Below are 17167 nucleotides of genomic sequence, written 5' to 3'. Positions count from 1 at the left end.
CATTTTGATGCTCTGTCTTTTTTTTTTTTTTTTAATAACCCCCATGGGACCAACTTGGATTGGATTTATTTGGATTTATTGCTTCTGGATTTGTTTGCTTTTACTAAGTCATAGTCTACAAAAGAGCAATTTTTAAAAATATTGAATTTTACCTTATTTTTTCAGTGTTCCAAGATTCATTGTTTATGTACCACACCCAGTGCTCCATGCAATACATGCCCTCCTTAATACCCACCACCAGGCTCAGCCAAAACCCCACTCCCCTCCAAAACCTTCCAGTTATTTCTCAGGATCCACAGTCTCTCATGGTTCATCTCCCTGTCCAATTTTCCCCACCTCACTTCTCCTCTCCTTCTCCCAATGTCCTCCATGTTATTCCTTATACTCCACAAGTAAGGGAAACCATATGATCATTAACTCTCTCCACTTGATTTATTTCACTCAGAATAATCTCCTCCAGTCCCATCCATGTTGATACAAAACTTGGGATTCATCCTTTATGATGGAGGAGTAATATTCCATTGGATATATGGACCATATCTTCTTTATCCTTTCATCTGTTGAAGGGCATCTTGGCTCTTTCCAGAGTTTGGCAACTGTGGCCATTGCTGCTATAAACATTGGGGTAAGATGGCCCTTCTCTCCACAACATCTGTATCTGGGGTAAATGCCCAGTAGTCAATTGCAAGGTCATAGGGTAACTCGATTTTTCATTTCTTAAGGAATCTCCACACTGTTTTCCAAAGTGGCTGTGCCAACGTGCATTCCCACGAACAGTGTAAGAGGGTTCCCCTTTCTCCACATCCTCTCCAACATATCTTGTTTCTCATCTTGTTAATTTTGGCCATTCTAACTGGTGAAAGGTGGTACCTGAATGTAGTTTTAATTTGAATCTCCCTGGTGGCTAATGATGATGAACATTTTTTCATGTGTCTGTTAGCAATCTATACTTTCAATGCCATCCTGATCAAAATTCCACCGGTATTTTTCAAAGTGTGGGAACAAACAAAATTTGTATGGAACCAGAAGAGACCCTGAATTGCTAAGGAAAAGTTGAAAAAGAAAAACAAAATCGAGGGCATGAAGTTGCCTGATTTCAAGCTTTACTACAAAGTTGTGATTACCAAGACAGCATGGTACTAGCACAAAAATAGACATACAGACCAGTGGAACAGAGTAGAGAGCTCAGATATGGACCTGCAACTCAAATAGTCAAATGGTGTTTGACAAAGCCGGAAAAAAATATCCAGGGGAAAACAGACAATCTCTTCAATAAATGGTGCTGTGAAGATTGGACAGCTATATGGAGAAGAATGAAACCTGACCATTCTCTTACACCATACACAAAGATAAACACAAAATGGATAAAAGACCTCAACATGAGCCAAGAAACTATCAAAATCCTAGAGAAGAACACAGGCAGTAACCTCTTCGACATTGACCACAGCGACTTCTTCCAAGACATGTCTCCAAAGGCAAAGGAGACAAAAGCGAAAAAGAACTTTGGGGATTCCATTAAGGCCAAAACCTTCTGCACAGCAAAGGAAACAGTCTACAAAACAAAGAGGCAACCCACGGAATGGGAGAAGATATACACAAATGGCGCTACAGAGAAAGGGCTGATATCCAAGATCTCTAAGGAACTCCCCAAACTCAACCCCCCCAAAAAACAGATAACACGTCAAAAAATGGGCAGAATACATGAACAGACACTTCTCCAATGAAGACACACAAATGGCTAACAGACACATGAAAAAATGTTCATCATCGTTAGCCATCGGGGAGAATCAAATCAAAACTACATTGAGGTACCACCTTAGACCAGTTAGAATGGCCAAAATTAACAAGATGGGAAACAAGTGTTGGAGAGGACGTGGAGAAAGGGGAACCCTCTTACACTGTTGGTGGGAGAGCATGTTGGTGCAGTCACTTTAGAATACAGTGTGGAGACTCCTTAAGAAATGAAAAATAGAGCTACCCTATGACCTTGCAATTGCACTACTGGACATTTACCTCAAAGATACAGATGTCATGGAAGGAAGGGCCATCTATATACCCCAATGTTCATAGCAGCAACGGCCACAGTTGCCAAACTCTGGAAAGAGCCAAGATGCCCTTCAATAGATGAAAGGATAAAGAAGATATGGTCCATATATCCAATGGAGTATTATGCCTCCATTAGAAAGGATAAATGCTCTTTTATTTACTGTATAAAGATGGTTCCTATTTATTTTATTTGTTTCATTTGTTTCATATTTTTATTTAAATTTTAGCTAGGTAATGTATAGTGTGCCATATTGGTTTCAGGAGTAGAATTCAGTGATTCATCACTTGCACAAAATAATACTCTGTACTCATCATTTAAAGTGCCCTCCTTACTACCCTTCACCCATCCTCCCAGTCTCACCCACCTCCCTTTATCAACCCTCAGTTTTTCCTCTCTCTCTCTTTTTAAAGGTTTTATTTATTTGAGGCAGAGAGAGGCACGCACACAAGTGGAGGGAGGAAGGGGCAAAGTAAGAGGGAGAAAGATACTCCCCGCTGAGCACAAAGTCAGATGCAAGATCCCATTACAGTACCCAGAGGCTATCCTTAACTGAATGAACCCAAGTGCCCCTTGTTCTCTATTGTTAAGAGTATCTTATTGTTTGTTTCGCTCTCTCTGCCCCCCCCAATTGGTCATATGTGTTGTTTTTTTTTTCTTAAATTCCACATATGGGTGAAATCAGATGGTATTTGTATTTCTTGGACTGATTTATTTTGCTTAACATAATACACTTTAGCTCCATCCACGTCATTGCAAATGACAAGATTTCATACTTCTGATAGCTGAGTATTATTCCACTGTAAATATATGCCACATCTTCTTTAGCCATTCACCAGTCAATGGACATTTGGGCTCTCTCCATAATTTAGCTAGCATTAATAATGCTGCCATAAATACTGGGTGCGTGTACACCTTTGGGTGTGTATTTTTTTTTTATCCTTTGAATAAGTACCTAGTAGTGCAATTGCTGGATTATAAGGTAGTACTATTTTTATCTTTTGAGGAACCTCCACACCTGTCTCCAGAATGGCTGTACCAGTTTGCATTCCTACCAGTGCAAGAGGGTTCCTCTTTTTCTGCACCCTCGACAACACCAGTTATTTCTTGTGTTAAATTTATTCATTCTGATATATGTGAGGTCGTATGTGATTGTGGATTTGATTTTTTTTTTTTCCTGATGATGAGTGATGTGTCTGTTAGCCATCTGGATGTCTTCTTTGGAAAGGTGAGATTGCTTGTCTTTAAAGTGGTTACTGACGTAGTTGAATACATGTCTACCATGTTGGAACTGTGTGTACTCACTGCCCTTGTTCTTTCCTTATCTTTCCCTCTTAAGTTTTGTTCTGCCTTCTCTGCTTTTAATTGAGCAAGCTATATGATTCCATGTTTTCTCTTTTTGTGGGATGCCAATTACACTTCTCGTTTACATTGTTTATTTGGCTTCCCTCAAGTGTTCAATGTAAATTTACAATTAACCTGAATTCATTCTCAAGTAACACTGCCCTTGAACACGTTTTATGTAGGTACCTTAAAACAAAGAATCCTCAATTCCTGCCTTCCATGCATTATGCAGTTGTTCTCACACATTTTACTTCTCCATGTCAGTTATCACAAATGGATTTTTGCAATTATATTTTGAACAAAATAAGTCTGTTTTATCATTTAAAATAAGAAAATAAAATCCTAAAGTCTATTCATTCCTTTTCTAACACTGTTTTTAGATTGAACCTAAGTTTGTGCTTTACATTGTTTTCCTTGGCAATTAATTCTTCTAACATATCCTTCAAGAAAGTTTCACTGGAGCCAAAATGAGTGTTTTTCTTTTTTTTAAGTCCTTATTTAACCTTCACTTTCCCCCTAGTCTATAATTACTTATTTAAAGGTCATTTTCATCAGATTTCCCCAGTGGCTAACAGAAAACAGAGCACTTCAAATCCCAGCAAGAATTATAAGGACACAGTGCCCTGAAGTCCTTGATATTGGGTAGTTTTGAAGGGTAAATTAGATAAATACCGAATTTCAGGGTGACAGTGTTTTTTCTTTCAATACTTGAAGTGTGTCATTCCACTCTGTTTTTGCTTCTCTTTTTGTCTGGCTGAAGAGAAACCAAGGTAATTCTTATACTGGCTTTACAACAGGGAAGTTTCTCTCATCTCCGTCACTCTTTCAAGGTTTTCTTCTTATCTTAATGTTTCTCAGGCTTATATTATATGCAAAATTGTTGGTCCCTTGAGAGGTATTCTGCTGGGATTTTCTGAGATTTGGATTTGTAGTTCAGGTACATGAAAGACAAGTTTTCTGTCATTAGTATTTCAAGTACTTCTGCTAATTCTTTGCTGTATGTTTTCTTCTCCTTCTAGTACTTCCTGTATACAGATGTTACATCTTTTGTCATTGTCCCACAGTTCTGACTATCCTATTTTCTTTATTTTTATGGTGTTACATTAGTCACCATACAGTACCTCATTAGTTGTTTTTTTCTTAAATTTATTTTATTTTTTCAGTGTTCCAAGATTCATTGTTTATGCACCACACCCAGTACTCCATGCAATATGTGCCCTCCTCAATACTCACCACCAGGCTCACCTAACCCCCCACACCCCTCACCTCCAAAACCCTGTTTTTCCCCCAAGTCCACAGTCTCTCATGGTTCATCTCCCCCTCTGATTCCCCCAATTCACTTTTCCTTTCCTTCTCCTGATGTCCTCCATGTTATTCCTTATGTTCCACCTTATTAGTTTTTGATGTAGTGTTCCATGATTAACTGTTTGTGTATAAAATCCGGTGCTCCATGCAATTCATGCCCTCCTTAATACCCATCACCAGTTTCACCCATCCCCCACCCCTCCTACCCAAAGCCCTCAGTTTATTTCCCAGAGTCCATAGTCTCTCATGGTTCATCCCCCACTGCTGTCTCCCCCTTCATTTTTCCCTTCCTTCTCCTAAAGGCCCCCATGCTGTTCTTTATATTCCACAAATAAGTGAAACCATATGATAATTGTCTTTCTCTGTTTGACCTATTTCACTCAACATAATCTCCTCCAGGTCCATCCATGTTGTTGCAAATGTTGGGTATTCATCCTTTCCGATGGAGGCATAATATTCCATTGTATATATATGAACCATATCTTCCTTATCCATTTGTCTATTGAAGGGCTTCTTGGCTCTTTCCACAGTTTGGCAATTGTGGACATTGCTGCTATGAACTTTGGGGTACAGATGGACCTTCTTTCCACTACATCTGTATCCTAGGGTAAATAACTCAGTAGTGCAATTGCAGGGTCATAGAGTAGCTCTCTCAATGACTTCTTAAGGAATCTCCACATTGTTTTCCAAAGCGGCTGCACCAACTTACATTCCCACCAACAGTATAAGAGCGTTCTTCTTTCTCCACATCTTCTCCAACATTTGTTGTTTCCTGCCTAATTGATCTTTGCAATTCTAACTGGTGTAAGGTGGTATCTCAATGTGGTTTTAATTTTATTCTCCCTGATGGCTAATGATGATCAACATTTTTTCATGTGCTACCCATTTGTATGTCTTCTTTGAGGAAGTGTCTATTCATGTCTTCTGCCCATTTTTTCTTAATTTCATTATTTGTTTTTAGGCTGTTGAGTTGAGAAGTTCTTTATAGGTCTTGTATCTCAGCCCTTTGTCTATAGTGTCCATTGCGAATATCTTTTCCCATTCCATGGGTTGCCTCTTTGTTTTGTTGACTGTTTCCTTTGTTGTGCAGAAGCTTTTGATCTTGATGAAGTCCCAAAGTTGATTTTTGTTTGTTTGTTTGTTTCCCTTGCCTTTGGAGACATGTCTTTAAAGAAGTTGCTGTGACTGACGTTAAAGAGGTTACTGCCTATGTTCTCCTCTAGGATTTAGATGGATTCCTGTCTCACATTGAGGTCTTTCATCCATTTTGAGTTTATCTTTGTGTATGGTGTAAGAGAATGGTTGAGTTTCCTTCTTCTGTATATACCTGTCCAATTTTCCCAGCACCATATATTAAGGACACTTTTATTCCCCCATTGGATATTTTTTCTGCATTGACAAAAATTAGCTGACAATAGAATTGAGGGTTCATATGCTGAGTGAAATAAGGCAAGCAGAAAAAAGTCAATTATCATATGGTTTCACTTACTTGTGGAGCATAAGAAATAACATGGAGGACATTATGAGAAGGAAAGGAAAAGTGAATTGGGGGAAATAAGAGAGGGATTTGGACCATGAGAGACTGTGGACTCGGAGAAACAAACTGAGGGTTTTGGAGGGAAGGGGGTTAGGGGTTGGGTGAGCCTGGTGGTGGGTTTTATGGAGGGCACGTATTGCATAGAGCACTGGGTGTGGTGCATAAACAATGAATTCTGGAACACGGAAAAGAAATTATAAATAAATAAATAAAAGAAGCCAATGTAAAAAAAAAGAAGAAGAAGAAGAAGAAGAACACATCAGTGAAACTAGAAGCAGGTTCCTTCAAAGAATTAATAAGATTGATAAACCACTGGCAAAAGTAATCCAAAAGAAAAGAAAGAGGACCAAAATTAATACAATTATGAATGAAAGCAGAGAGATCATGTTAGTCAGATTAGTCAAGGAGATAGAAACAATCATCAGAAATTATTATCCACAGCTATATGACAATGAGTTAAGCAACCTACAAGAAATGGACACATTCCTGGAAACCTATAAACTTCCAAGACTGAAACAGGAAGAAATTGACAACCTGCATGGATCAATATCTAGTAACGAGATTGAAGCAGTGATCAAAACCTCCCAAAATACAGGAGCAAAGGACCTGATGGATTCCCTGGGGAATTCTATCAAACAATGAAAGAAGAAATAATACCTAGTGTCCTGAAGCTGTTTCAAAAAATAGAAACACAAGGAAAACTTCCAGACACTTTCTATTAAGCCAGCATTATCCTCATCCCCAAACCAGGCAAAGATCTCATCAAAAATGAGAATTTCCAACCAATACCCCTGATGAATATGGATGCCCAGATTCTCAACAAGGTCCTAGCTAATAGGATCCAAAAGTATATTAAAAAGATTATCCACCAAGACCAGGTGGGACTTATCCCTGGTATGCGAGGATGGTTCAACATTTGCAAATCAGTCAGTGTGATAGAACAAATCAATAAGATAAGAGAGAGCAACCACAAAGTCCTCTCAATTGAAGCAGAAAAAGCACTGGACAAAATACAGCATCCGTTCCTGATTAAAACTCTTCAAAGTATAGGGATAGAGGGAAGATTCCTCAACTTCATAAAATCTATCTATGAAAAACCCACAGAATATCATTCTCAATGGGGAAAAGCTGACAGCCTTCCTTCTGAGATGAGGAACATGACAATGATGCCCACTCTCATCACTGTTGTTCAACATTATACTAGAAGTCCTAGCAATAGCAATCAGACAACAAAAAGAAATAAAATGTATTCAAATTGGCACAGTAGAAGTCAAACTCTCTGTCTTTGCAAATGACATGATTTTTTTTTGTGGGAAACCTGAAAGATTCCAGCCCCAAACTACTAGAACTCATACGGCAATTCAGTAATGTGGCAGGATACAAAATCAATGCACAGAAATCAGTTGCTTTCTTATACACTAAAATGAAAATATAGGAAGGGAAATTAGAGAATTGATTCCATTTACTATAGCACCAAGAACCGTAAGATACCTAGGAACAAACCTAACCAGAGGTAAAGGGTCTGTACTCGAGGAACTACAGAACACACATGAAAGAAACTGAAGAAGACACAAAAAGATGGAAGACCATTCCATGCTCCTGGGTCGGAAGAATAAACATTGTTAAAATGTCTATACTGCCTAGAGCAATCTATACTTTCAATGTCATCCCGATTAAAACTCCACCGGCATTTTTCTTTTTCTTTTTTTTTTAAGATTTTATTTATTTATTTGACAGACAGAGATCACAAGTAGGCAGAGAGGCAGGCAGAGAAAGAGAAAGGGAAGCAGGCTCGCTGCTTCACAGAGAGCCCAAAGCGGGACTTGATCCCAGGACCCTGGGATCATGACCTGAGCCAAAGGCAGAGGCTTTAACCCACTGAGCCACCCAGGTGCCCCTCCACCGGCATTTTTCGAAGTTCTGGAACAAACAATACTAAAATTTGTATGTAACCAGAAAAAAAAACGAATTGCTAAGGAAATGTTGAAAAAGATATTCTCCTTTTTGATGGGTCTTTGGTTAGTTTTGGGATTGAAGTAATGCTGACCCCATAGAAAGAGTCTGGAAGTTCTTCTGTTTGTGGGGTTTTTGTGTGTGTGTGAGAGAATGGGTATTATTTCTTCTTTAAATGTTTGGTAGAATTCTTTGGGGGTATCCATCAGGCCCTGGACTCTTGTTTTGGAGGGAAGTTTTTGATCACTGCTTCAAACTCGTTACTGGTTGAGTCTATTCAGGTTGTCAATTTCTTCCTGTTTCCATCTTAGTCTGACTATTCTATTTTCATTTGTCTTTTCACTATTAAATTTTAGTATGAGAAGGTTCTGGTGCCATATTTGTAAGCTTACTAAGTTTTCCTCACTCCAGAGCTCACCAAATGGCATTCTCCTTTTTGGATATAATTTTTTTTCTGCTATTGCCATTTGATTCTTTCCCAGAATGTCCACCTCTCTGTTTACAAGGTGCTACATGCTGTCCACTTTTACTGGAGGCTTTCAAATATTTAATCTCTTTGTTTAAAACTTCCAGCCTTGTAATTCTGCAATCTTGGCCATATCCCAATCTGGTTCTAATGAGGGCTCTGTTTCTTCATACTGTGGTGTTTTTGCAATTTAACACACTTTGTGATTTTTGGTGTAAATCTGTGCATGATGCATTGAGCAAAACCAGTTAAGTAAACTGTCTTTAATGTGACTTGGTGTGTTCTGGGTATCAGTCCCTTGTTCACAATTTGGTGCAAGCTCTATGTGCTTGCAGATATAAATTTCTCTCAGGTGCCTTGTATTTTGAAAGAGGCTTTTGTTGTGTATCTCTTCTGTTTACTTTGGGTTTTCCTTGCTACTTCTTCAGTAAGATCTGAGGGTTGATGTTCTTGAGTTGGGCCCCTGGGGATGTGATATTAGGGGCAGTAGTGCCTTGAAACACAGTTGTGTCAATGAGGTTGACCTCAAAGTCAGAGGCTAGCTGACTTTGTTCTTCAGGTGGGCTGGTAGAGGGGCAAGAAATGGCAGCAGCAGTGATGGGCAAGTTGACCTGAGGAGGGCCACTAGGACCCTACTGGGAGAGGAGCTCTGCCAGGTGAAGAGAATCTGCCTGATGGGGGGGATCACCATTTCAGAGGTGCTGGGAACAATAGGGAAGGCACCACTGGCATCTGCTTCAGCTGTCACTGAGGCCGTGGGTTTCAGAGGGTCTCTTTCCTCCCACCTTAAGAGGGGAATCTGGGATTGGCTTCAGCTTAAAGGAGACAAGGATTGCAGCTGCTTCTGGATCTGGCCAGTCAGGAGATGGCCTTTGCATACAGACTCACTGCTTAGTGAGATGGAGGGAGCATGTTTGGGGACACAGCAAGTCAGCCCTGCGTGATACTTGGGAGCGAGCAGGGATCAGCCAGTTAAGTGGACAGGGCTGGGGACAATGACTGTGAAGAGGTGACTGATAGGGGCTCTGACAGAGAGAATGGGGGGTACTAGGGGAGCTGTGTGTCCTCTGAGATAAAGGATGAACAGTGCTGCCCCTCAGTTGGAATTTAGGGTGGCCACTGGGCCCTGACAATCCTGCCTCATCCAGGATCTCTCCTGCTGTGTGTTCCTCCTGGGCACTGGAAAGAGCTGGTGGAGCGGACCTTACTCCAGGCAGGGGGAAAGAACTGGAAGGCTGCCAAGTGCTGTCACTGAAAATGGCCTTGGTGTCACCCAGAAATGCACTGGGAGTGCCCTGGAGTGCTGCATCCTCCTCAGATGCTAGGTCTTTAGAGGTGATTCTAAATTCTAAACCTCGGGGGTGGTGGCAGTATCAGAGGTTCCCTTTGTTTTGTCTACAAGGGTTCCCACTCTTATCTCCGGGTTAGAAAGATAAACATCTTCTGTTTCTGAGGTCTGCAACTGTCAAGTGCCCCTGACCAGTACCTCCAGGTTTGTTTCTCCCCAGTGGCTATGTGCGCATCCTTTCATGATGGCTTTTCCACTGAGAAACCACTGAAGTTGCATCTGGACACCAAGGGCCTGTCTTACTTTTGATGGGGATCTCTGGAGCACCTAAGCCTGGGATATGGCCAGCGTGCCTTCCTCTGTAGCTGTGGGAAACATGAGGTGGGGCTGTATGAGATCAAGAGGCATTTTGTTTGGGACAGCTTTTACAAGAGTTGTAGGACTTCTTGTTGGACATACTTCTGAGCTCTGAGGACTGGAGGTATCTCTGTAGGAACCAAGCCTTTTAAGAAGGAAGAGAAGCCTGCATAGATCCCCAGAAACTGAATGAAGACTGTGTACAGCATTCCATTAGGGACCCTTCCCTTAGAGGCTGCCTCTCTGCAGCTGTGGGGTCCTTCTTCTCTTTGGTGGTCTCCTTCCCATTCTCTCTGAGAGCCTTCAATGTGACTTCTCTGTGGATTGGCCTTGGGCACATTGGGTGTTGTGGGTGGCAATAGTGGTCACTACATACTCCTGTACTACACAGGGAGTGAGACTGCAGAGTGTACATGCTGAGGAGCTGGACATACTTGCCTTGGGACCAGATAGCACTGCCATTCCCTGATGGCCTTCCCTGCCAAATTAGGCACCATCCATAGAACCTCAAAATTCACATTGGAAATTGATGCCATTAAGTTAGATCCTATCACCCACAAGATTTATCATGGGATCAGGGGACCCATGCATGCGGGCAGCTGCCATTCAGATGGAGATTTTTCAATGTCCCCTCCTCAATACCAGGGCCAGCCCTGTGCCCAGAGGGATGCAAAGCAGGAGGAGGTAAGATGCCTTGCTTGCATGAGCACTAGAGGGACTGTGTCTTCACTCATTTGCCAGATGCCTGAATCAGAGGTGGTCAGACTCAACCTCTAAATGCCTCATCGTCCCCAGCTATTAACAGAGGAAGCTCTCTGCTCACTTTACCATGTTGGAGGGCAGAACACTCTGGAGCTTGCCTGGTTTGGGTACTGGTTTCCTGGGAGATGTGCTCAGGGCATCCTCTAGTGGCCTGCATGGATCATGACCATACTTTTTACTTCATGGTGACAGAAAATAGGAGCCAGGCCAGCATTTTGGTTGATTATACTCTAGATCCAACAAGTAAGTTGGGAAAGGGATGAGCAGCATATACACTGGCTTGCCTTACCCTTTTCATGGCAGGACCCCACACTGACAATTTGTCTTTGTGTTCCTCCTGCAAAACGTCACTCTCTGCTCTTTCTCTAGGGTTCCGTATAGAGAAGTCTTTGATATCTGAAAGAAAGGGAAGAGTCAGGCATGACCAGAGACACCAGGGTAGGAAAACACCCATGGTGGACATGACCAGGTCAGGGCCAGCCTTCTCTGGGCCTGTCCAGATCAGCCCTTCTGACTCCCAGCCTGGCTCACTGCTGGGCCATTCAGGACTGTTCGCTATGAATCAGTGGTGCAGGCCCAGGTTCAGGGGCCAGGGCAGCGCTGTGGAAGGGGGTGAGGGGGCTGCAGAAACATCTCCTAGACCCTGAAGAGAGAAGGCCTTAAGTACCTGGATGAGACCAGATTCCTCAGGATGAGCCTCATAAAGAGAGACAATGGGTGAGAGCTACAAAAAGAAGCTATGCATTGCAAAAAGAGAGAAATCAAAAAGAGGCGAAAGGAAGGAATATGTTATGGGCATCACGTTGCTGTGTTCATCTGAGTCCTCTGAATCTGCAAAGTAGTCTCTGGGTGGATATGGATGGTACTGACGATGTGGGGGTGGCTGTGGGAAAGGAAGTCAGAGTTAGAGGAAGTAGCAACGCAGACTCCGCTGCTCCAGGAAGGAAGTACCCTGAATTCTGGGTGATTGGCCCTCAGCTCTGAGTCCTCTCCAGGTTCCAGCCCTTGATGTCTGCAGGAAGGGAATGGGTGTCTGTTCTCTGACCTGCTTTTCCAGCCTCACATTCTCTCCATGACCAGGAATGGATGGATGCCCGTGTCCTCCTGTCCCTCCTGCGGGAGATCACTGTCCCCACAAGAGTCTGTGCCTGTTATTACCTCCTCCCTCCTGACTCCTCTCCTGCCATGTTCCCCTCCCTCTTCCTCTTCTAAGATATGCTTCATTTCCTTTCTACTGTCAACCTCCACCAATCACATTGTTATGAAGTAGAGAAGCACTGGAGGACAGACAGTCCATGTGCTGATACCCACTCACTAAATCCACTGATTCTTCTTGTTGAGGAGTTGCTGTCCTGGGTCTGGCATTGCTGAAGACCTTGAGGGAGAAAGTGTCAATTACCTCAATTATCTATGTCTTTCTAAATCTGACATGAACATATTCAGGAGACATTTTTACCTGAAACAACCCCAGAAATTCCTAGAAACATTACAAAGGGTGAGTGAAAGTTAGAGGATGGTAACTTGTCCACTTTTCCTTAGGATGTATGGCCCCATAAACATATAGTCCTGGCCAGAGTTTGGCCCAACCATTGGAAGGAAAGCACTGAGCTTGCCTGAGTAAAGGTCACAGGGTGATCATGACAAGGATGTGATGGGGGCAAGGCCAACATCACACGACAGGAACCCTTGGTACTGAGAGGAGCGGTGACCCCTGGACCTGCTGCCCAGAGTTTCTGCCCTCAGGTCAATGACAAGTGATAGGTCAGTGGGGTGTGAGTACAGGTGTTTGAAACAGGCCCAGAAGTCTCTCACATAGTCCTCTAGAGTTGCTGCCCACCATGGAGAATCTGCAATGCAGTTGCACATGGGCCTCCCTCAGATGGAAGCACATGCATCCACATAACTCTGGGAAGGGACACTGGAGCATATACAGTGATGCCAGAGATAATATACTTTAACATATGTGGGTGTGGGAGTGGTCCTTAAGGAGGAGCAAACATAATAGAAACATGATGTTACAAGTCCTAGAAGCTGAGCGGAAGACAGTTACCTCTCATTCACCACCTGGCACACACTGGAACTTTGTCTGTAGGTCAGGTGTCTGTGAGAGAGTTGTGTCCCTGCACAATTCATAAGAGGTGTGAAGCAAAACAGAACAAAACGAAGATCAGACATTCAGCAGTGGCAAAGGGAGGGGAGTGTAAGTTTCATGATGAAAAAAAGTTGTAGAGAGCAAAGCAAGAACAGAATTTTTCCAAGACAGCCCACTCAAAGCCCACAGATACAATCCCTCTTCCTATTATGTCATTAAGCTATGAACTGAGCAAATCAGACTTCTATACCTTTTTCCCTATTCTGACTTCACATGTACTTTTGCAGACTCCAGATCAGCAGGTGCAACCCAGTTGTTACCTGGAACCCTCTCCCATTGATTCCTACCTGAGTCCTGTTTGACCTAGAGAGTCTTCCCCACTCTGGATGGAATCATCTTGAAGGCTCTCCACCATCAAACCTATAGGCACACACACATGAGCAATCTCATTACTGGAGGGAGGGGCCCAGCTATTCTTCCTTCTGTAGTTGAGGTTTTGATGGTTCATCCAGTACTCCCTGATTTTTTCCATGGGTTCTCAAAAGGTTTTTGGGCTTGGTGGAATCTGAGCCCTTCAATAAAACCCTCATCACAATTGTGAACTGAAATGTAACAGAGAAACTACAGTAATCAACTGTTCACACTCTCAAAACCAAACTTAGAAACCGAATTCCAACTCTCAGGTATCCACATGAAATATGGCTAGTGTGACTGAGCAATTTGATGTTTTCTTTCCTTGGAATTAATTGAGTTAATGAATGACTGAATGAAATTAGTTATATGCAAAGAGATATAGGATACACCCTGGATAGCAGAGCTGTAGAACCCAAAGAAGAAGGAGATATAACTGCCTATCCCTTCATTGTTCCTTGCTGAGTAATGTGCTGACCTAAAGGGATCATTCATTTTCCAGTATTTCCTGGGCCCATGCACCATTGCCAGGTACTTTTTGAGGTCCTAGGACACCAAAACACTGAGGTCAATACCCACATCTTAGAAGAAGCAATGTAAAATTCAATGCAACCCCTATCAAAACTCCAATGTCATTTTATAAGAACAGAATAGATCATGCTAAAATACCTATGCAACTTCAAATAGAGAAAACAATCTCAAGCATGAGGAAAAAGTGGAATCTCCACTCTTCCTGACTTAAAATGTGTTATGATGAGCAATGGGTATTATATGCAACTAATGAATCATTGAACACTACATTAAAAAAATGATGTATTATATGTTGGCTAATTGACATAGTGAAAAATTTTAAAAACACGTATTGCAAGCTACAATACTCTAACAATATGGTACTGCCATAAAAATGACAGAGAAAACAGTCAATTAGCATAGAGAGTCCCCAAAAGAATATACATACCTGGGCTCATGATCTTAACAAGGATGCCATGACTACATCATGGAGAAGAATAGCCTCTTCAACAATCAAGAGAATGGAAATGGAGAAGACATGTGCAAATTCACATTGCAAAAGGAACTAATATTCAAAATGTATAAGAAACTCCTGCATGTGAATTACAAAACAAAACAAAAACAAAAACAAACAAACAAAAACAAGAAAGCCACTAGCCCAGTCTAAACATGGAAGAAAGGCTTGAATAGACATTACTTCAAAGAAGATGTACAAATGGCCAACAGACATATGAAAACCTGCTCAACATCACTGATCAACAGGGAACTGCAAATCCAAGGACAAAGAGATATCACTTCACTTGCTCACATGACAGTAACAGAAAGAAAAAAAGGAAAGGAAAAGGGAGGAGACAGGAGGGAAAAGAAAGAAGAAAAAAAGAACCATGAGAATTTTGAAGAGGATATGGGTAATCAGAACCTTTGTACACACAGTGGGAATGTAAAATGATACAGACATAATTAAAAATAGTTAAGAGTTTCTTAAAGAACTACAAATAGAAGTACCACATGATTCAGCAGTCACACTTCTGGGTACAGTGTGAGGGGAAAGGAAACCAGCATCTCTAGGCTACATCTTCAACATTATAAACACTGCAGCGATCTACACAATAACCGGGAAGTGAAAAGAGCCCCAGTGTCTATACAAAGGTGAATGGAAAAATTGATGAAGAAAATGTGGTATCTTAGTACAGTGAAATATTATTCCAACTTCAAAAGAGAAGTGAACTTATCATGTGCGGAACCAGGAATGAGCCCGCAGAGCCTTATTCTAAGCATAATATACCAATCACAGAAACACAAATACTGTGTGTTTGCATGACCATGAGGTGTATAAAATGGTCAAAGGCATAGAAGCAGAGAGCAGAGGATTGGTTGCCAAGCACTGGGGGGTGAAGGAAGTGGGGAGTTGCTTTCATGGGCTTTCGTCCTGCATGGGAATTGGCCCCACCTCTGACAGATGTTGACATGCCTGGTCCTCTGTGGGACCTACATCCACACCTTTCACAGTCTCTGGACCCACCACAAGCATGTGGGCTTTCTCTCTGTGGTCCTCACTAATGACTAGTCTTCAATGGGCTGTTAAATGCACATGAGCTGCCCTGGGTTATTTGTCCATGGAGGCCACTTAAAATGTTGGGCAATGTTGTGACCTTGTAGATGAGTATCTCCAGGTATGTAATGGATGTGGGACTTGCTCTGTGACTGATCGTCCCATAGCTGAGTGATAAGTGTTGATCGGTGTCCCAGAGCACTGGGACGTGGGCCTGGGTTCCTATTTTTGCTTTTTCATATAGAAGGCAGGGGCTTAGCCCAGTCATCCCTGAAGCATCTCCTTCTGAGGAAAGGGAGTTTTAAGCAAACCTCTAGGTATGGCTATATTGAGGGAAGAGTGTGATATTGCATGCAATACGTTTATATTCATGCCTATGTCTTACGTATGTTTTGAGTTGATTTTCAGTTTCCATATTAACTCAGCATGGGTTGCTTCCCATGTTCCCATGCTTCCCCCGTTACCTTTTCACAATACTTTCACTGTATACATCCTGGGTTCTTTGGTCTTTTGTGTTATTTGCTACCAGTTTCCAGCATATTCCATTCCCCTCCTTCTAGTTTCCTCTTCACACAGGTTTGCATTTTTCAAAGGAACATCAGGGAATCTGATCTGCTACCCCCAGGACAGACATAGCAGAGGAGCTTAGCCCCACTTGCGTGAGTATCCTTTGAATCTCCCACGAAAATAAAATAAACTTAGGGCCTGGGGGTTAGATTCCATGCATGTAGGATTACTGTGTTCTCAAAGGGAATGGGGCACAGTCAAAAAGCCTGTGTCAACCTCTCCATAGGGTGGTTTTGGTGGGCAGGAAACACATCCAAAGGGAAGAGAAATCTATAATGTAGGACACCATCCAAGACAATAGTTGATTGTCTGATAGGCAAATTTACATTTTTGCTTCTTTGCTCCTCATTTTTTCTCATTTCTTTTTATATTATCAACAAAATAAAATTTTTGTTATATTCTTGAAAATGAGTGAATAACTTTTTATCAACTTTAGTGGGTTCAATATACTAGCAATCAGAATGGGTCTCACAGTTCATTCATACTAAGCAACATACTAAGTCCAGCCTGGACTAGGGATCCTGGAAATGGGGGTGGAAGCTGAAGAATGCTGTGGCTTAACTCCAACACCTGTATCACTTACACCAGGAATATAAATCTATTCTTGGGGGGAAGGGAAGATCAAAGCCAGTTCTTTCTGTTTTCTCTTTTTGCCTATATAAGGAAGTAACTTCTTGCTTACTTCTCAATCACTTGGCAGATAAATGTCTTTCAATTTCAGAGAATATGCTCTACGGGACTCTGTACCTCTCAGTAGTATTGGAACACTGCTCAGGAAAACAATGCATCTGCGGATACGAAAAATACCCGATTATTTCACAAGAAACCAACTTAAAATATAGGTGACATGGCAAACCCCAAATTCACATAGGTCGGGTAGGGGCGCCTAGAAAATATGTCAAAGAAGACAGGAAGTTATCCACTAGAGAATCTGGAATGGAGAGTATTATATTCACATTTGGAAGGTATGCTGAGGTAT

Source organism: Mustela nigripes, chromosome 2, assembly GCF_022355385.1.
Source record: "Mustela nigripes isolate SB6536 chromosome 2, MUSNIG.SB6536, whole genome shotgun sequence".
Lineage (NCBI taxonomy): Eukaryota > Metazoa > Chordata > Mammalia > Carnivora > Mustelidae > Mustela > Mustela nigripes.
Note: the sequence above shows the minus strand (reverse complement) of the source record.